This window comes from Nicotiana tabacum, chromosome 18 (assembly GCF_000715075.1).
Source record: "Nicotiana tabacum cultivar K326 chromosome 18, ASM71507v2, whole genome shotgun sequence".
NCBI classification, from domain to species: Eukaryota; Viridiplantae; Streptophyta; class Magnoliopsida; order Solanales; family Solanaceae; genus Nicotiana; species Nicotiana tabacum.
Window position 1 is genome coordinate 140700906 of NC_134097.1, and position 23059 is coordinate 140723964.

Sequence of the window (23059 nt, forward strand, 5' to 3'; positions counted from 1 at the left end):
ACCAGCACGGAGGATCTTCTTTGCTAATACATATCCACTCATATGGGGTCCGCAAATTCCCGAATGTATTTCAGACATGACAGCTGTAGCTTGTCTGGCATCTATGCATCTTAATAATCCAAGATCTGGTGTTCTTTTATACAAAACTCCTCCGCTTAAGAAGAATCCATTTGCCAATCGTCTAATGGTCCTCTTTTGATCTCCTGTGGCTTGTGCGGGATATATCCCCATCTTGATATACTCCTTGATGTCGTGGAACCATGGTTCACCATCAAATTCTTCTTCGACCATATTGCAATAAGCGTGCTGATCGTGGACTTGAATATGTATCGGATCTACATAAACTTTATCCGGATGATGCAACATTGATGCCAAGGTAGCCAATGCATCGGCGACCTCATTATGGATTCTTGGAATATGTTGGAACTCCACTGATTGAAACCGCTGGCAAAGATCATGTAGACATTGTCGGTATGGTATGAGCTTCAAGTCTCGAGTTTCCCATTCTCCTTGAATTTGATGTACCAAAAGATCCGAATCTCCCATGACTAAGATTTCTTGGATACCCATATCTGCGGCTAGCCTTAACCCCAAAATGCAAGCTTCATATTCAGCCATATTATTGGTGCAATAAAATCGCAATTGAGCCGTAACAGGATAGTGATGCCCTGTTTCAAAAATGATCACGGCTCCTATCCCGACTCCTTTCATGTTAGCGGCTCCATCAAAGAAAAGTTTCCAGCCAAGTTTTTCAATTCGCTCCACCTCGTTGATATGCATTGTTTCTTCATCAGGAAAATAGGTTTTCAACGGCTCGTATTCCTCATCGACCGGGTTTTCGGCTAAATGATCGGCCAGTGCTTGAGCCTTCATTGCAGTTCGAGTTACATAGATGATGTCAAATTCTGTGAGCAATATCTGCCACTTTGCAAGTATTCCCGTTGGCATAGGCTTTTGAAAAATGTATTTCAATGGATCCAACCGAGAAATGAGGTAAGTAGTGTAGGATGACAAATAGTGTTTCAATTTTTGAGCTACCCATGTTAGGGCGCAACATGTCTTTTCCAGATGAGTATACTTAACCTCATAAACTGTGAACTTCTTGCTAAGGTAGTAGATGGCCTGTTCTTTTCTGCCAGTGAGGTCATGTTGCCCCAATACACAACCAAATGAATTTTCCAAAACTGTTAAGTAAAGAATCAAAGGTCTTCCTGGCTCTGGCGGGACCAACACGGGTGGGTTCGACAAATACCCTTTTATTTTATCGAACGCTTCTTGACACTCATCGGTCCACTTGACCGCAGCATCATTTTTCAACAATTTGAAAATTGGCTCACAAGTTGTTGTGAGCTGAGCAATAAACCTGCTGATATAATTTAACCTTCCCAACAAACTCATTACTTCAGTTTTGTTCCTAGGAGGTGGCAATTCTTGGATGGCTTTGATTTTTGATGGGTCTAGCTCGATACCTCGTCGACTGACTATGAATCCCAGCAATTTTCTAGATGGAACTCCAAATGCGCATTTGGCAGGGTTAAGCTTGAGGTTGTACATTCGACGTCTTAAGAAGAACTTCCTCAAATCCCCAACGTGGTCGGCCTGATGCTTTGATTTTATGATCATATCGTCTACGTATACCTCAATCTCCTTGTGTATCATATCATGAAACACTGTGGTCATCGCTCTCATGTAGGTTGCTCCGGCGTTCTTCAAACCGAACGGCATTACCCGGTAGCAATAAGTTCCCCATGGTGTGATGAATGCCGTCTTTTCTGCGTCTTCTTCATCCATTAGAATTTGATGATACCCGGCATAACAATCCACGAAAGATCCTATATCATGCTTGGCACAATTGTAGATCAAAATATGGATATTGGGTAATGGAAAATTATCCTTTGGACTCGCTTTGTTGAGATTGCGGTAGTCGACGCATACTCTAATTTTGCCGTCTTTCTTTGGTACAGGAACGACATTAGCCAACCAAACAGGATATCGAGTGACACGAATGACCTTTGCTTCCAATTATTTGGTGATTTCTTCCTTAATTCTCACACTCATATCAGGCTTGAATTTTCTCAGTCTTTGCTTGACAGGAGGCACCGTTGGATCGGTGGGCAATTTGTGAACTACTAAATCAGTGCTCAGGCCCGGCATGTCGTCATATGACCATGCAAAAACATCTTTGAATTCTATGAGTGCTTTAATTAACTCTTCTCGGATCTTTGGTTCGAGATGGACACTTATTTTGGTTTCCCGGACATTACTCGTGTCCCCTATATTGATGTCTTCGGTATCATTCAAGTTAGGTTTGGTTTTTTCCTCAAAGTGAATTAACTCTTTACTAATCTCTTCAAAAACCTCATCTTCATCATATTCTGATTCATAATCACAATATATTTCTTGAATTATTACTTCGGAACCAGATTGATTTTTAAGACTGGGCTGAGGATTTCTCATGCATGCCATATCACTAGAGCCAGCGTAAAAAGAACTGTACAGAAAAAGAAAAAAGAAAGAAAAAAAAAGAAAAGAAAACTATCAGGAATGATAATAAAAAGGAAACTGCTTTTTATTGGATGATGAAAGATAACAAGGTTTGCACACTTCAAACAAACTGTAAGATAAGCATTGAGTTAAAACCCTGAAGTAACCCAAACAAACTTGAAAGAAAATAAAAATAAACTACCAAGACTCCTTTCGAATGGGGAGAGGAGTGGCTTTCCAATTATTAAGCTTTGTTTCTGGCCCAACGAATTGAACTTCCGCATTGCTACACCCTTCTCCGCTTTCCAACATATTCACATCATCAAACAACTTCTCGAATATTTCAATCAACTTCTCCTCAGGATTGACCCGGGATTTAGGAATTGTTGTTATCGGGCGATTTCTAGCACCGGTCTTGACAAAAGATTTTGAAAGATGTGGGACTGGTTTTGGAAGATCCCATGCCTTATGTTTCAACTTTCTGGTCTTTATCACGTCATTTACGGTGGGTATGAACCCCAAACCGAATGTTCCCCAGTTCTCGGGGAGAGATACTGGTTGTATAATTCCTTGCAAAGATAAGCCCAGGCCTTTGCCGGGTATAAAACCATTCTTTAACATTTCATAAGCTATCATGACTGATGCAGAGGATATCTTTGGATTCAGAAGGTATTTCCCCTCTGGAATTTTCTCTACCGACACTGTGTCGGATACTTGGTATACCCATGGTCCCTGGTCATTTTCTGTTCCCTCGACCGGTACAATGGTACTGCTGCGAGCATTTAAACTTTCTTCCCCATGCACAACTATTTCTTGATGATCCCATTCAAACTTGACAACCTGATGTAGTGTTGACGGGACTGCTTTAGCAGCATGGATCTATGGTCGGCCCAACAACAAGTTGTAAGAGACAGTTATGTCCAACACTTGAAATTCCATTGTGAATTCAACTGGCCCTATTGTTAGTTCCAACACTATGTCGCCAAATGAATCTCTGCTTTCACCGTCAAACCCCCGTACGCAGATACTATTCTTCTGGATCCTCTCCTCTTTAATTTTTAATTTGCTTAAGTGGAGAGAGGGCATATGTTTGCACTTGACCCATTGTCAACCAATACCCGGGTTACTACGGAGTTTTTACATTTCACGGTGAGGTAAAGAGCTCTGTTATGCTCGGTACCTTCCGCAGGTAATTCATCATCAGCAAATGTAATTCTGTTTGTCTCAAAGATTCTGTTGGCTATTCTTCCCAAATGATTTACAGAGATCTTTTCAGGAACATGAGCCTCATTCAGGATTTTCATTAAAGCCAGACGGTGCTCCTCTGAATGGATCAGTAATGACAACAATGAAATTTGAGCGGGTGTCTTCTTCAATTGATCCACAACAGAATAGTCATGGAGTTTCATTTTTCTTAAAAACTCTTCCGCCTCTTCTTCCGTCACAGCTCTCTTTATTGGTGTTGGATTATTTTTAGTTTTTCTTAACTCTTCGGGCGTAAAACATCTTCCCGAACGAGTCAAGCCTTGCACCTCACACACTTCTTCCTTGACTTCTTTTCCCTTGTACATTACAGTCACCCGTTCATAGTTCCATGGGATGGCTTTGTTGTTGATGACCGGCAGCTGGATTACAGGTGCGATAATAACCCTATCTGTACGGGCTCCTTCCACGAATACAATGGGTTTGTTAGCAACCCCTGGTACTATCACTTTCGGCCTTTCTTGTTTTGGGGCAACTTTGCTCGATGATCCCTCCTTGTCTACCACAGATGATTCATTGCCATTTCTGCTCTGTTTAGGTACCGGCTTCTCCTCTGTTAACTGCTTATCTGGTTTAGCTTCATGAGACTTGATCATCATGATAGTTTGTGACGGCTTCTTTGTCTCCCCATCAGCTTGTATGATTTCTATCATATTGGCCTCTTGATGGGCTGGCATTGGATTTCTATTGATATTGGGAGCTTCGGGGGTTTGAACCTCGATTTTATTAGTATCAATCAGCTCTTGTATTGCATTTTTTAAATGCCAGCATTTCTCCGTATCATGGCCTGGTGCACCTGAGCAATATTCACAACTAATGGTGTAATCCAGATTCTTTGGAGGAGGATTGAGTAGCTTGGATTGTATTGGTCTCAGCATGTCCAGCTGTCTCAGCCTGTGGAACAGACTAGTGTAAGACTCTCCCAATGGAGTGTAAGTTTTCTTTTTCTGTTCTCTTTCCCCCTTGAACGCTGGCCTCGGCCTGAAACCTGGTCCGGGATAGGCTCGTGGGTAAGTACTTGGTGTGGCAGGAGCACGCCAATTGGTGTGACCAGGTGACTGATTGTATGTTTGAGCATGGTTAATGGAGAAATGAGGCTCCGAAGGGTGATAGTAGTGTTGGGATGAATCGTGGTGGTAAGCTGATTGGCGAGGTCGTTGTTGATTATAGTAAAGTGGTGAACCTCTGGGTCCCGACCAAATTCCTGAATCAACTACCGCTGTTTCCTCCCTCTTCTTTCTTCTGATTCCTCCTACCCCGCCTTGAATAGCTTGAGTAGTTGCCTTAATTGCTGAATAGCTCATAATTTTATTTGTTTTGAGGCCTTCTTCCACCATACCTCCCATCTTCACCACTAAGTTGAATGATTTCCCAACCGCTGAAACTAGACGGGCATAGTAAGTTCGTTCCAAGGCTTGGAGGAAGTAGTCTACCATTTCACTCTCCTTCATAGGAGGATCCACTCGTGCTGCCTGTTCTCTCCACCGAAAACCATACTCTCTTAAACTTTCATTGTGTTTCTTCTCAAATTTTGTCAAAGATAATCGATCTGGGATGATTTCCAGATTTTATTGGAAATGGTATGCGAATGCCTGTGCCAGGTCATCCCAGGTGTACCATCTCCCATGGTCCTGGCGTGTATACCACTCCAAAGCTGATCCGCTTAAACTTTGACTGAAGTAAGCCATCAATAATTCATCCTTTCCCCCAGCTCCTCGCATCTTGCTACAGAATCCCCTTAAGTGGGCTACTGGGTCGCCGTGCCCGTTGTATAGGTCAAATTTGGGCATCTTGAAGCCAACTGGTAATTGTACATTGGGGAATAAGCACAAATCTTTGTATGCTACACTGACTTGTCCACCTAATCCTCGCATGTCTCTGAATGATTGTTCTAGACTTTTGACCTTCCTGAACATCTCTTCTTGTTCAGGATTTTTGGCTGGCTTGTCAATTTCTGTTGGGAGATCAAAATGAGAAGCAGTTGAATTAATTTCGGAAGCTTTGAGGGTGGGCTCCGGGGGGTAATATTGGTTGTCCTGGGCCTGGAATGTAGGCTCACTAGGAGATTTGTGAAATGTAGCAGGGGGAGGTGCTACGAAAACAGGAGTCATAGGTGGAGGAAAGTATGGAACTAGTTTCGGAGGTGGAGACTGTGGTGTCTGAGAGGTGGTGCCTCGGTAATGCTGGTAAATGGGGAAGTTTGGGGATAATTCAGTGGTAATATTATCCTGAGTTTGGGTCATTGATGGAGCAGGGTTATTTGGGTAAGATGGGGGTAACTGTCCTGTAGACCAGGCTTGGTACATCTCAGCCATTTGCTGCTTGCGTTTAAACATCTCTTCTTTCATTTTCCCGACATCCATCTCCTCTAGCTCCATACCTGTGTCAACATCTGGGATAGACATACTTTCGGGTATTGGTCCTTTTGATCTTGTGTGATAGTGATAATATGTCAGTATACTCTTTAGAGAAACTAATTGCTTGAATTCTGGAAATGAACAAACTTGTTAGTTTTGAGAGATTAACACATATATAATCACACGTTGAGATGCAATGCTCCTAGACAAATAATCCCTTTCTATTATGCATTTGCTCGGCTGCTTGTGTCGTCCCAGCTTTCTTGAAATTTTTATTGTTATTCACTTTTATTTATTATATATGCCTTTTATCGTGGTGGTCGAATCTTATAGAGATTGCCTACGTATCATACCCTTACATGAATCAGACCTTGCGTAGTTCGGACTAAAGGCAATCACTTTTATTCATTATACAAAGATGGAATTACATTTGCAAACTTTTAAGAAAATGTCTTGAAACACACACACTTAAATCAAAATAAAAGATACAATTCTTAACATCTCACAACGTGCCCTACTTTCCACTTGTGTTGTATATTATTAGACTATTTGCTCAATGTGGAGCTTGACCTGGATGACCTCCCAGCGTACGATACATACTTTCCAATTCCATTGCTAGATGACGAGCAAAAGTGGGCGCATGCTCTGTAAACCTTTCATAATCCATTCCTTGGCAGTTTACATAACTTTGAGATGTGAAGACTGCCAGGTCGTGGATTTGTGCCCTGAAACCTTGGAGACGTTGGTCTTGGTCTTGCAATTGCTGCTGACGAGTGGTGGCTATATCTCTGACACGGTTTTCATGATCTAGAGCTGATTCTAACAGAGCTCGGAGTCTGGCCTGCTCTAATCTTGCTTACGCTCTTTCCCTGTCGAGGTCTGCTTGTTGATGTTCTCTATTGCATCTTCTTGCCTCTTCTAGTTGCGCACGAAGCTGGTCTTCTGATCGCATCCAATGGTCTTTTTCCTTCTTGAATTGTGCCCTGTCTTTTTCGGATTGCCTATCTTGGCGTTCCTTATTAGATCTGGCTTCTTTGTTTAATTGCTGGATCCTTTCTTTTGCTTTGCTCAATGCCCTTTCGTTTTCTGCAAGAATAGAATCATAATCTTGCATTCTTTCAAAAAGATTGGCGATGGTTTTTTGATCCTTCCAGCTCCTCTTTGGTGTCTCAGAAACTCTTTTCATTCTTTGGAATCGAGCATGAAGATTTTCATTCTCACAAGCTAGACTCTTCTTCTCGCCTTCGGCTTCTTGTGCTTGCAAATCTTTCTCCAAACTGAGGCTTATCAGATTTCCTTTTAGGGCATGGATAGTTGCTTTGTACCCTTTTTCCTTTTCTCCCCAGATCATCCGCTCTTGGATTTTATCATTGAAGTTTTGAACATGGGATCTTTTTGTTGGCCTTCTTAGCTCAGGCTCTGGTACATCATCCACGCGAGACCGATTTTCAAACCACCTTGCATATACAGAATTTATCTCACCCTTTGTAGTGTCTGCGACTTGAGTATCACTTTTCAAGTATCGACATCCATTCCACATCTGATGAAGTAGAGCCTCGGGAATAGCGGCTTCTGGGTGTAATTCGATTACTTGCATACTCAAATCTTCATCATCAGGAACTATTTGATATCTCCCTAGTTGTCTTAGGACTCTTAGTGGCGCATACGGCTGGATGCTTCTCAATCCCAATAGTACCAGATAACTATTTGAGGTTGACATGTGTATTACTTCCCTCATCGGGAGCCATCCCAAAGTCCATTCAATTTGATTTGCCGTTAAAGCTTTTAGATGAGATACCCATGCTTCTATCCCTTCTGGAGCCTGATAATTTTTTATTCTTTCCTTATAACTCTCGATGCAATTATCATTGTTTGACCCATACTGTATAATCTTGGGCTGTTGTTGGAGATGTTCAATCACCCACATTTGCAACAAAATTTTGCATCCTTCGAAGACTTTTGCTCCTGATTTGCATAAAGTCAAAGCCCGATAAATGTCTGAGAGAATGATGGGGACAAGGGTGTGATTTTCTTTGGTGGTGAGGATTTGCACAACTTTCGCGGTGCGAATATCAATTGTTCGCTCTTTGTTTGGGAAGATCATGATTCCTAGAAAAGCCACCATGAAGGCAAAGCGACGGTGAATCTGCCAAGTGTCTTTGTTTTGCTTGTTAGTAAGGCCTTTCTCATGAATTTCGAACCCATCTGACTTTCCGAACCTTGAATACAAAAAGTTGAAGGAACAACATCCATTGATGACATTGCTTTTCCGGATTTGACTGCTGATGTTCAGAAGACCGAAGAATCGATGTACCGAGGGAGCCTTTGTGAATATCAGGCTTTGATTTCTTAGACTTCCGTCAAAACCAGCATATCCAGCTATCTCCTCTAATGTAGGAGTAAGCTCGAAATCAGAGAAGCGAAAGACATTGTGAACAGGGTCCCAAAAAGTTACTAACGCCGCAATCAGATCATCACGGGGTTTAACTTTCATAATATCCGTGAGATTTCCCAAATGCTTGACGACCCATTTTTGACCAGCTTCGCCTAAATCATACCACCACATTTGAAGCTGAAATAGAAACTCTTCTGTATTCGTGGATGGGGGGTTTTGCGTGGTGCTCATTTTGTATCTGAAATTTAATTTAATAAAGTCAAGACTCATTTTGAAAATATACACTAAAAAAATCATTTTCAAAAAAAAAATTTATTTATTAAATACCTTTATTTCAAGATTTAAAACTATTTCTTTTTTTGAAATTTTTAAAACAACCCATTTTATTCCTCTCTTCTCACCATGATTTCATTTAAGCTGGTCAACAAGCATGTTCGAGGCAAATGAATGCACAAGTAGCAAGTAGGATGCATCAGGATGGTCTTTTTATTTCGGGTTCACCTGTCCTAGACAGACCCAACCCCTATGTTGAGTCTCCAAGGCCAAATGTACATGATGCAAATATACGTTCCTACTAGGGATCCGGTACATGGCTGAGTTATTCTAAGTGAAAAACCTGAGGTTGATTGTTCTAAACCTGGCTTACCCAAACGGACAGTTTGAGCCGAAGCGGGGAAAACGTACCGGGAGAACGAAAGTCTATCCGGCCTAGTTACTTGTCCCAACTTCGTCTTATTTGGTATGACCTTTAACATAAAGGTGGGCCACGCGCACGTGTGCACCATAAGTTTAGAAGACTCAGAAAGAGGGGGTTTCGTAGCAGTTGTATATATTCACAATTCAAATAATATTAAAGCGGTAAAAAAAAATATTTAGCATGTTAATCATATAAACAGTTGAAAATCATATAGTAAATAAAGCCAATTAACACAGATATTTTAAGCTCGAATTCTTTAAACCCTGAACCAATGGTTCTGGGTTACAGTTTACACTTTGATCCCCAGCAGAGTCGCGAGAGCTGTCACACCTCCTTTTTACCGCGCCCGCGGGGCGCGTGGGGAGTTTTCTCCAATTGAAGGACAGTCGAAACGGGATTTATTTAATTATTTCAGAGTCTCCACCTGGGAATTTTAAGGCGTCCCAAGTCACCAATTTTAATCCCTGAATCGAGGAGAATATGACTCTGTTTATTATTCTGCGAACCAGAAATCCTGAGTAAGGATCTGTTAATCCGGAAGAAGGTGTTAGGCATTTCCGAATTCCGTGGTTCTAGCACGGTCGCTTAACTATTTTTATTATTGGCTTAATTATCTTGATTTTACGAAATACGTTTTTATTGCATGATTTTACTACCGCTTTTTACTTATTGTTTACAATTATATGGACGAATTACGCGTACGTATATTCGTATTATATACTTTTTATAATTACCGGGGATCATGCCATGCGTACGTGTACACAATAAAATTGTCCATGTTATAGTTTTTATAAAAAATATATGTTCGAAATTTAAAATAAAATCAGGAACATCATCACCCTTTTTATTTAAATAATGAACTGCACACCTCGGGTTATATGAAATTATTTTAACATCCTTGGAAAAATCCTTTTCTTAAATATTCGCTCGAAATTGCGCGTACGCATAATCCGAATTTGCTTTTCTTTTAAAAAAAAAAAAAATCAGGGTACTCAAACGCACCCCTAATTGCGTGAAATTTTTGTAATAATATTATGGATTTTCCACAAAATTGTTTATTATATCTACACATTTTTTATATGAAATTCCTGTAAAATTCATATTTTTAGGGGATGCCTTTAAATTCTTAAAAGAATTCACAATTTATTAAGTATTGCCCGTTGACTATAATTTCCTAGTATTAATTATGTTCATCCCAAGACTATTCAAATTCAAAGTAAAATAAGAACATGATTAATACTATTCTTCACAAATACAACATATATATATACCAAAGGATGAATGCCATATGAAACTCACAAAAATAATTTATGAAGGGAAAAAGTATTTTTGAACAATTTTTATTTATTTTAATTAGTGCAAATTCTACTTTTATTTACCATTGATATAAAGTGTTGCGATTGGTTCTTATACATATCACCTCATTCTCACATGCTTGTTTTTTGATCCAGAATTATAATTGCTCAGTTTATTTATAACGATAAATAATCAAATTGATGAGAAAAGAGTTATTATTCAAATTGATTCAATTCGAACTGTATTACATACAACATAGTTGTACGCCTAAACATTCATAATATTCTTAACATCATGACGAGCTATACCAACTCACTTTACTCATATGATTATACTTGTCATCATACCATATAATAACTTATACCAATCTAAACAAAATCATATTTGTTACAAGATATACTACTAATGTAACTTCTTAATATTTCCATTCTACTTTACATTTAGCTAATGGTATTATGGGATGTAATCAATGGCCAATTTTATGCCTTACTCCCTGTTTTGACAATTCACATATACCTATAACAATGAGATTTCGGAATGGCTAACATTATTACAAAGCTTTATATGAATTTCAAAATAAGACGATTAACTCATAGATATCAAATTGAATTCACTACTAGTTAACTAACATGAAACAAAAAAAAAATAAAATTTAAACTAATGAACTTGGACAATTGGAAACAGAATTTGCAATTCAGGCTTCATGGATTTGTCATGTTGAATCTCTTTTCAACATAAAATTCAAAAGATAAGTACCTGGAAATGAAGGTAGAAGAAGTAAATTTCAGCAGTAGCAGCAGTAACAAAATACTGGCAGAATATCAGTATTTTCACAGATTTGAGCAATAACAAATCCCGAGAAACCCAGATTCACAAGAGTAAAGCTTCTTGAAGAACTTCAGATTTTAAGACCAAATAGTATCAGTACATATACCCGGACAGATTCCAAAAAGAACAACAAAGTTTCGAATTTTTTCTTTTCTTTTCTATTTTTTCTGTTTCAGCTTCACTGTGTGTGTGTGTGTGCGAATATTTTCTTTTCTATTTCTTTTTCTAAAAGAGCTCCTAAATCAGATTTCTTCTCCTTTCAAAATCAGATTTTTCTTCTTAAAATCTTTCTGTTTTAAAATCTGCCTCTATCAGATTTTTCTCTTTCAAAATGTGCCCTCAAAAAAAAATCTCTCTTATCAGATTTTTCTCTTTCAAAATCTGCCTGAAAGCTCTCTTTTTTCCTTGTTTTTCTTTCTGAAAGAGCTCCTTTAAATCAGTCCCAATCCCCCTCTATTTATACAAGGTTGTCCTCTCCCCTTCTAGTGCTGCCAGGGCCCTTTTCTCCTTTTAAAAAAAATCAGAAAAGTTCCATTAAAACTACTTTTGAATACTTTAAATCCTATTGAGTGCTATTATCTTGTTTTTCAGCAGCCCATTATCTCTTGTTCCCCATTAGTATCTTAAATTATAGCCATTAACATCCCACTTTCAGTCCACTATTCTATCACATTACCCTTACTGTTCTGTCCCAAAAATGTCCCAGAATTCCTACTGTAATTACTGTTATTATTGCCTTAAATTCAGAATCTAACAATACAGAGATTTTAAAATCTGTTTAAGCAGTTATAACCAATCCTATGATTTGAGACAGTACATCACATTTATGCACAAGAGTTGAATTTAAATAGATGATTCTCAATTGAATACTGAACCTGAATAACACACACAAACATTACGCAGAACACGCAGGATTATCTCAACTGAGATTCAAAACTGAACCAAAAAGCAAACAAATACAAGAGCATTGTCAATATACTGACAATGCCCTGAAACTCAATGCTCAGAAATCAACACATACACAACATTCATTTGAATTTACTGGTTTATTAAACAAGAACCATCTGATTAACAATAACTAATTAAATGGTTATAGCAAAATAATCTACTCAAAACAGGTTGTCTCAGTCAACATTTTCAGAAGCAAGATTCACAATACAACTAATCGACGAACTTAATCGAGTCGATTACACACATTGTACATAATCACAATCAACAGAAACAATTCACATTTAGAATCAAGTAGACGGGTAGGGGACAGTATAACAAAATTTGACTAGAAAATTATGAAAAATTAAACAAACTAATGAAACGAACATAGAATACACGTAGAATGCACATAAGAAACAGAAATTACCTCTGAACCTTCAAATTCAACCGGACTCAACTCAATTTGGATTTGGACCTTGTTTGAAATCAAACAGACCTTAGTCGAAGTATTTTCTATTGAAAATACTTTGACTAAGGTCGATTAAACCTCAATCTTTCGTCTGAAGTGAACAGAATCCAAAAGTCTGGTATTTCTAGGGTTCTTGAAGGTTCGATTTGGGACTTAACCATTTCTGGTCAGATTCGAGGGGGACCAAATACGACACAAGGGTGAGGGTAGCCTAGGGGTCATTTGGTGTCAGTTTAGAACGGATCTGAGTTTGTTCTTGTTTGGTCCGAATCTTCAAAAGAAGATTCGAGAAGTTCGGAACTGATTCGAGCCAAACAAACTTCAGATCCATAACGAGGCATGCTAGGGGGTACTATGGTGTTATTTTGGAAGCCATTGGAAAGGTTTGAGTTTTCAGACCCACCTTCGATTTAGTATTCGAAGAGTTGGGGTCTTATTCGAAGGAAACTAAGGTCAGATTTGTGTAGAGGATGTTCAGGGGGTTCTAGGGTGTTATTTTGGTGACCGGCGGCGTTGATGCCGCCGGGTTTCAGGCGGTGGGATTCTAGGGCGGCTAGGGTTAGGGATGAGGTTTGGGGACGATGATGAACAGTGAGAGGAGGGGGGGTGTTCAGTTAGGGGCCGGGGTAGGGATTTGGGATTTATATAGGGGGAAGGTGAATTGATACTAACCGTTAGATCAAGTAGAATGAAGGGCCAGGATCAGTTCATTAAACCAAACGATGTCGTTTGGTTTAATGCCAGGGTCGGCTGAGTCGGGTCAATGGGTCGGGTAGAGGGTTCCGGGTAAGGGCAAGGTATATCAGCCGTTGGATTGATTTAATCCAACGGTCCTTGATGAAGTGGGACCAAACATCGTCATTTGGATTTGCTCCTGAGTTGGACCGGACCTGGGTTGTTTTGATTGGGCTGAGGGGGGGTTAACTTGATTTTGGGCCTGGATTTTAATCCAGGTCCGATTGTTTTATTTCTTTTTTCAATTATTTCATTTTTCTAATTTAAATTTCTAATTTTAATTATAAAACAATTTTAACTTCACAAAAATATATTAATTACTTTATAACAATTATTTAACACATAGACAAAACATTAATCACACAGTGGAATATTTAAAATAGAACTAATGCATATTTTTTTTGTGATTTTATTTAAATTATATTTTAAATGCATAATTAAATCCTATATGCATGCAACATGTATTTTATTTTATTTTCCATTTTATTATGACAAAGTAAACATTTACGGACATAACACAAACATTTAACACCACGCAAATTCAAAAATTACACAGTAAAAGAACTTTATTTTATTTTTTGATTTATTTTGGAGTAGTTTTCGTAAGGCAAAAATCACGTGCTCACAGGATGTAAGTTTGGGCGTGATGGACAGAGAAATGCGGCTCTTGTGGTGGGTAGTAGGGCTGTGGAGGGTCGTATGGAATGTGTGGGTAATTTGAGTGATGGGGTCTAGGTTGGTAGTAAGGGAGGGGACCTCTGGATCTGGACCAAGTACCTGCCTCGACTGTTGCGACATCTTCCCTTTTCTTTTTTCCGAGCACACCTCCCGTGCCGCTCTGGATGGCCTGAGTGGTTGCTTTAATCGCCGAATAGCTCAGGATTTTGTTGGACTTAAGCCCCTCTTCAATCATACCGCCCATTTTTACTACTTCGTTGAAAGATTTGCCAACTGACGTCACCAGGTGACCAAAGTAAGTTGGCTCCAGAATCTGCAGAAAGTAGTCCACCATTTCCCCCTCTCTCATTGGAGGATCAACTCTTACCGCCTGCTCTCTCCAGCGGAACCCAAATTCTCGGAAGCTTTCCTCGGGCTTCTTCTCAAGTTTCAGCAATGTGAGACGGTCAGGGACGATCTCAAGGTTGTACTGGAAGTGTCCTGCAAAGGCTTGTGCTAGATCGTCCCAGGTGTACCACCTGCTAGGATCCTATCTTGTGTACCATTCCAGTGTAGACCTGTTTAGACTTTGACCAAAATGAGCTATCAACAGCTCGTCTTTTCCCCCGGCCCCTCTCATCTTACTGCAAAAACCTTGCAGATGTGCCATTGGATCACCGTGCCCCTCGTATAGATCAAACTTTGGCATCTTGAATCCTGCTGGCAATTGAATGTTGGGGAATGGGCACAGATCTTTGTAGGCCACACTAACTTGGTTGCCTAACCCATGGATATTCCTGAAGGACTGCTCCAGGCTTTTAAACTTTCGAAGCACTTCGTCTTGCTCTGGGCTCTTAGCCGGCTTTTCAGTCTCTACCGGGATCTCGAAGTGAGTATTATAAGTATGAGGCTCGGGTGCTTTGAAGGTTGGTTCAGGGGGTAATATTGGTTATCGTGAGCCTGAAACAATGGCCCACTGGATGATCTTTGTAACATGGCTAGGTGGGGGTGCCACGAAAATAGGAACATTTGGTGGAGGAGGGTTCTGATTGGGTTGTGAAGCTTGGGGATCATAGGCATTTCTTCCCTGATAGTATTGGTGACTAGGGAAGCTTGTCGAAGGGCCGGGGGAGGGTATTCCGGCGTGTGTCCTGGTGGGAGAGTGGGAGTAACGGGAGGGCCAGACACTTTTTGTACCCTAGCTAAGGCCAGTTGCATCTCTTTCATCTCCTGTCTCATTTTATCCATTTCCTCCTTCAGCATTTGATTCTCCGTCCTTTCATCCTCGACACTTTGGTCTAAACTAGTCATGCTTTTTAGTATGGGCTCTTTGGATTTTGTTTGGTAATGGTAATCTGCCAGAACGTTCTAACAAACTAACTAGTTCGAAATCTCTGAATTAACAACAAACTTGTTAGCGTTAGAGTTTAACACATATTGCAATTTCAAATTGGGGGATGCAATGTTCCTAGGCAGTTTAACCATTTCTAACATGTCTTTGCTTCGACCGCGTGCGTCATTCCGGCTTACTTTGTTTCTGCCTCGTTTAAGTGTTTCTGAAACTTTCTTTATCTCTCTTTTTACTTCTTTCTTTTCCTTTCTTTTATTCACTTTGCCTTTTCTCTTTTTCTTTTTAGTGGTGGTCGAATCTTATGTGGATTGCCTATGTATCATGTCCCCGCATGAATCAGACCGCGCGTAGTTCTGCCACAAGTGCGGAAAATAAAGACACCATTTTTGGATTTTTCAACCTTTACTAGCAAAACGTTTTATTACAAGGCAAAACATTTTTGAAAGGAAATTGACAGACTTGATACAGACTACAGACTTCATGCCAAAAAGGGAAATACAAACTCCGACGGACAACCGACTCTGAAGACAAGGAAAATACAGACTCAAACTATGAATGTTTCAGAGTTTTGAATTTTGGCGCCCGCGGGGCGTCGTTCGGCCTCTCCGCGGGCTTTGGTGCAAGTCCCCTTTGCAGATCTTTCAAATCTTCCATGATCTGGTGGACATAAATCATTATTGAAGCAAAGAAGGTGATAAGGGACATATCCTCACAAGCTAGGCACTTTATGGTGATGTAGTGCCCGATATCGTCGATTCTTCCCTTGATTCTGTCCCTTTCCATGAACAATCGCTCTATTTGTTGATTCTGCATCCCCAACATTTGAGCGTTGTAAAGGAGTTGATCCTGAAACTCATTCATCTGTTTCTCCATTCGGGCCATTATATCATAGTAGCGCTTCCTATGTGCTCTGGCATCTCGGGCTTGTCTGAAGATCTGCTCTTTGAGAGTGGATATTGTTTCTCTCAATATTGCGATGTTCCTTTCGTAGTCCCTCTTCATTTGTTGCATAGACCGTGCTCGCTCTTCTGCCTTCTTTATCCATTTCACCTGGATTCTGGCTAGACCAGCTTTAGATTTTTCCAGGTCTTCTTGATACTCGAGGACTTTCTTCTTTAGACCGTTTATAAGCCTTTCATCAGCCCGACTTCTCTTCGGGTTTCTGGTAGCTATTTGCATTTCCTGGATTTGAGCTTTGAGGAACTCGTTTTCCTAAGCTAGTTTTCTCTTTCCTCCCTCATCTACAGCGATATGCAAATCTTTCTCAAATTTCAAATCTATAACTTGCTTCTCCAACTTGCCTATTGTAACCCTGTACTCGTGCTCTTTAGCCAACCAATCCCACTGTTCTTGCGACGCCTTGACGAATTCCTAGAGATGGGGTCTTTTAGCCGGCCTTTCGTGCTCAAGTTCTCTCAGGTACCAAGCAAGGTATCCTGGTGCCACTTCGCCTTTAGCTTGATCCTGCACGCAAGTATCTGCTTTTAAACATTGGCATTCACTCCAGATCTGACGGACTCTTGCTTCAGGGAACTGTCCGTCAGGGCTAATCTTAATTACTTGAGCACTAAGATCTTCCTCCTGTGTCACTGTTTGGCATCTCCCGAGTTGTCTCAAAACCCGATATGGCACGTAAGGCTGAATGCTCTTGAGCCCCATCAATAGAAAGTGGGTCCTACCTGCCGGCATATGGATGACCTCGTCAACGGGCAACCATACTAGTGTCCACTGTATTTGGCTGGCAGTGAGGGTCCGAAAGAATGATGTCCTCGTTGTAACTCCCTCGGGTAGACTGACCCCCTTGATTCTTGTGTATAACTCTTCTATGCAAGTTTTCTTCGAGGAACCATAAGTCAAGAGCGGGGAACGGTGGCAGAGATGCTCAGTCATTCATATTTGTAGCAACAATTTACACCCCTTGAAAAAGTTCCCTCTGGCTTTGCAGGTTGTGAGAGCTCGGAAGATATTAGATACTATCATAGGCGCAAGAGTTCTTTCATCTTGAGTGAGCAAGATACTGACGACCCCGGCTATTTTCAGATCAATATTTCCGTCTTTCCTTGGAAATACCAAAAGGCCCAAAAAGGTTATCATAAAAGCCACTCGTCTATGCTCGTCCCATTTCTGACGGTAACTTTTGCTGCATAACTTGTTACCCGGGTTGTTGAATCCTCTGACATGACCGTATCTGTCGTATATGAAGCGCGGATTACAAAAACCTACGACCAAATCTGGGTTATGGACCATCCTGGGTATCTTCGACGAATCTAAAAACCGATGCACAGTGACAGCTCTTAGAGCAACCAGGTATTTTTGCCTCAACGGAACTTCAGCATTTCCGATGTACCCGGCTATTTCCTCCAAAGTCAGGGTGAGTTCAAAATCGGAGAAGTGGAAGACATTGTGTTCCGGGTCCCAGCAGGTGACCAAAGCTCTTATGATATCCCCCCGAGGTTGGATTTCCAATAAACCCATAAGACCTTTTAGATATTTCTTGACCTCATCTTGCCCTTCACCACCTAAATCATCCCCACCATAGCCGCAACTTGAAAGGGATTTTAGTCATTATTGAAAAAGGTTCATTTCGCATCGTGCTCATCCTGCACATTTATTAAGGTGATTAAGCAAAAAATAAAATTTATTTAACTCAACAAATTGGTTATTTTTTAATTTTTCACAGATTAAAAGAAAGATTCGGTTCCGAACACGGCCTTTCAGTACTTTAGGAACGAAGATTTTGAGGCTGGGTGAGTCAACCGGTCAAAAATCCAAAAAATGACTACAAGTGGCCGTTTATGCAAAGTTAGCCCTCCGGCGTCCCTTTTGGGAACATTCGGCTATTTTGACAAAAACGGCGTCACCCGACTTATTTATGACGAAAATTAAAATTTTGACATTTTTGTAAAGGGGAGGTTGGACCCGATGAGGGTTGCCTACGTATCCCGCACCCTGTGAGAATTAAACCGGCGTAGTTCGGGTAGATAAAACAAACTTCTTTTGAAAACAAGCCTCTTTTTAATGGCAAATAAAACCATTTTTCATAAACAAAACCCTTTTTTTTCTTTTTCTTCTTTTTTTTGTTCATTTTTCTCAAAAATTCGACAGAGTTTCGACGCTATTTGGACATTGATTTTTTTTCAAAATAGGCGATTAACTACCTCTATCTCTCTTTCCTCAAAGTATTCAAAAACCGGTCAGCATGCAAGTCCGAAGCAAACAAATGCACAAGTAGCAAGTTGGATGCATCAGGATGGTCTTTTGTCGTTTTGGTACCCCTGTCCTAGACAGACCCAACCCCTGTGTTGAGCCTCCAAAGTCAAATGCACATGATGCAAACAAACATTCCTACTAGGGATCCGGCATGAAGCTGAGTTATTCTAGGTTCGTAACCTGGGTATTTGTTCTAGACTGTGTACCCGAGCGGACAACTCGAGTCGAGGAGGGGGCTACGTACCGGGGACCCGCGAGATCGTCCGGCTTTGTAACTTGTCCTGCCTCTTTCTTATTTCAGGGTATAACACTAACAGAATAGGGAGTCTCAACCAGTAAGCACATCCCCGGAGGTGAGAAGAGAAGGGTTTCGTAGCAGTTTATATACAGTTCAGATAATATCAAAGCAATAAAAGCAATATTTCACACACTTAGGCCAAAACATGTAATAAGATCAAATAATAAATGAAGCAAAATAAAAATAATTATTCCAGGCTCGAATTCTTGAACCCCTCCCGGAGTCTGTTATCTCCCCAGCAGAGTTGCCAGAGCTGTCACACCTCCTTTTTCACCCGCCCCGCAGGGGCGCAGAGGGAGTTTTTCCAATTAAAGGACAATCGAAATGGGATTTGTTTATTTAATTTAGAGTCTCCACTTGGGAGATTTAAGGTGTCCCAAGTCACCAGTTTAATCCCGAATCGAGGAAAAGAATTACTCTGTTTTACAGTCCGCGAACCAGAAATCTGAGTAAGGAATTCTGTTAACCTGGGAGAAGGTGTTAGGCATTCCCGAGTTCCGTGGTTCTAGCACGGTCGCTCAATTGTCATATTCGGCTTCTTTATCTGATTTTAATACATGTTGAACCTATGTGCAAATTTAACTGTTTACCGCTTTTATTATTATTATTTTTAACGAGAATTGCAACGCCGTGAAAATACATCTCGAACCACGTCACATCAATGCACCCGTGGTTATTGACACATTTCAACTCTGTTGAGATTTGGATTTGGGTCACATAAATGTGCACCCGAGTTTAAGAAAGTAAATTATTAAAGGCGCGTCTAAAGCGACTAGCGTATCATTATTTTGGGTAAGGCCGTAAAATTTTGCTAAACGGCCCGTCCCTAAATCTAAGTATTTTAAGACAAATATTTATTGAGCGCCCCGTAATTTTGCATTTTTTATTCGGCGAGGCTCATCTCATTTTATTTAAAGGCCAATCCTAAAGAGACTATGATTTTCTACCTTTATTGTCTCTACAAATAAAAGAAAGGTCCTAATTAATTAGCATTATTAATAAACCATCATTGAAAGTATTACATCACAATATCGAATTTAGTGAGAACACTAAGGTCTTCAGCAGGTTGGGCTTCAAAGGCAGCCCAAAGGAAGGAAAAATTATCCATTTTTTAAGAAAGGGGAAGGCTGACTGACGTTGGGCCTTAAGTAGAGTCTGACCAAAGTCCGATTTGAGCAGAGCAATCACGTTTAGGCCCTGACCTCCCACTGATTTTATTTGAATCTTGGCATACTGATTTTATTTACAATGGCCTAATTATTGGCAAACAAATAATCACTTCTAAATTCAAATTAACATGCCAACTTTTGAGTTCAATTATCCTACCCAAGGTCGCCTGAGTTGTGTAGGGTTGACCAAACGTGCTGAACTCGTACTCCTAAAACCCATATCAATTTCAGACCGCCACATGCTAATGATTTCTTTGTATGTGACTTATATCCTCAAATGAACTATCTAATGTATTAAAAAACAAAGAAGGCCTGATCTTACACTAGTAGGAGCACGTAATCCATTTTAAAATTAAGTTCCAATCAGTAATTTACTTATCAGATCTTAATCTACTTAACACTACAACCGATATTTTCTGCTAATTACTCATAATAGTTTGAATTTCCAGTTGTGAATACAAATGAAAATCATAGATCTTGAGAGCAGTTTCCTGTTCTAGCTATTTTTAATTTTAAAAAGTTAAACTACACAAAAGCAAACTAAACTATACTAAGGCTAATGAATAATCATAGTCCAATAATCCAAACAGTCCAGTTTTAGTTACAAATAGAAATCTAGTGAAAGTCTAAGGCATACATGGATCACGAAAATTCTATTGGAATTTTATACTACATGAATCACGGAAGACATATCAACAGAGATTCATTCAGCATTTTACTTCATGTCTACAAACTCGAAGTTACAGGATATGTACCTGGATTTGAAATAAAAAATAGAACAAAGAAAGAAGAGCAGTCAGCAGCAGCACAACAGTAATACGAGTTGCAATACAAACAACAATCCACCAACAGCCCAGTAACATATGCAGCAGACCCAAGTGGATTTGAAACCAGTTAAAACCAGAATACTCAAACTCAAACAGCTCAAACGACCTCAGAAAGGAAATCAGAAAAAACACACTACTGCAACACTACACCCAAACTCATCTTAAGCCATCTCAGAACCTGTTTAAACTTTGAACTCTTTTCTCTCTCTTTTCAGATTACTTTTCTCTTCTAAGGTCTGCCCAAAAGAAAACCCAGACCAGACTCTCCAAAAAAAAAACCCCTTTAACTCTGTCCAGACCCCTCTTTTATACCAAACACTGACCTTGCCCCCCCCATCTCCAAAGCACTTACGCAGAATCCTTAAACTAATTCTGCCCATGATCCCTTTTTCAATCCCACTAGAGTCCCTTTTTCCCATTATCCCTTGTCCTTTCCTTATTTAAATTCAAATAGGTATGAGCACCTATTTTTTAATCCATTTCCTTTAAACCTTCCCCTATCATTATGTTTTATTCCCCATTAGCACTTAAACAATTCATTAGTTTAATGGTACTTTAGTACCCTACTAATCAGAACATTCAACTTAAACCAATTCCAAACCTTTCAATCCCAAAATACCCTCCTAAAGTCCCTGAAATTACTGTCCTAACCAATCCCTTTCACTCTGTACCAAACCCTTCAGCTGTAACCAGTTCAAACTATCAAATTCCTAACAACTGACTCCTAACTCAACTGGACAGATTACAAAACTTCATATTTGAAAGACTAGAGACCTCCTGATAACCAACTAGACAGGTAATCAACAGCATGAATTGCAAACAAAGGGAATCACACACTATAGAATAAGTTTTAATTCACAACAATTTGGCTAAACCCAACTACTATCAACATGAGACTGCAATTAGAGATGAGGCAAAGCAAGTGTCAGGAAACGAAACCTGATTAATAGCACGAGTCTAGGTTCAGACAATCATGAACCATTTCCTAAGCATTAGGTCTATTTTACAGGCCAACATCACTGATTAAGGCATCACAACGACAAAGTAATTGGTAGCCTGAACTTGACCAAACTAAACAGACACAAATTAGACCGGTTCTTGACAAATTCAACTCGCAAACTAGCCCAATTTTGGACCTTAGACTACTGACCATAATTCAAATGGGAAATTCATGCCAATTTATAGAAGAGGAAGGGACAGAGTAAACAAACGGAACTGCAAGAGTGAACAATCAAAACTGGACGTAAAAGACTTACTCGAATTACAACTTGATAAAAAAAATACTCGAGGATCTTCCCACTTTCAAGACGAGACGGACTTATGTGTTTTCGAAGGAAAACAGCATGGCTAAAGTTAGTCTCTGGCTCAAAATTCATGGAACCTGGCCTGCCTAACTTCGATCTGGAATCCGAGCTGCCCCACGATGATCTGAAAAGAATCGATCAAGGATTCATGGTGGGGGGGTCCAAGAGATCACAGGGTGTGAGTTAGGGATGGCTTAGGAGGTGGCGCCGCCACCAGATAATCTTGTGGCGGCGCTAGGGTTTGGACCTTCGAATAAATTCGAAATGCTCGGGCTTGATTTGAAGGGAAATGAGTATGGGACTGGAACGAGGAAGTCTTGGGGAAGCTGTGGTGTGAAATTGGAGGCCATTGGATGAGATAGGGTTCCGGCCTAATTTTTGATCTAATATTCGAAGCACTCGACTGGGATTCGAGGGATAAGAGTTAGGGATTCGGAATGGGGAGGTCGAGGGGAATCAGTGGTGTAAAGATGGGGTCGTTTGGACCATCGGAACCGCCGTGAGATGATTTTCGGTGGGCGGAGCACGGTGGTAAGAGGTAGAGGATCTATTTAGTCTCTGAAGCTCAGAGACGAAGAGGTGGGGGGGTTGGCTTGGGGGGCGGGGTATGGTTTGGGCATATATAGTGGATGAAGGATTCGATCCAGTCCATTAGATTAATTAAAATTAACAGACTGGATTAAACACTAATAGAAACGACACCGTTTCTTTTAGGCGGGGGTTGGGTCGGTTTGAATGTAAAACGGGTCGGGCTAGACCGAGTGAGGATGGAGTGATCTGGACCATTGG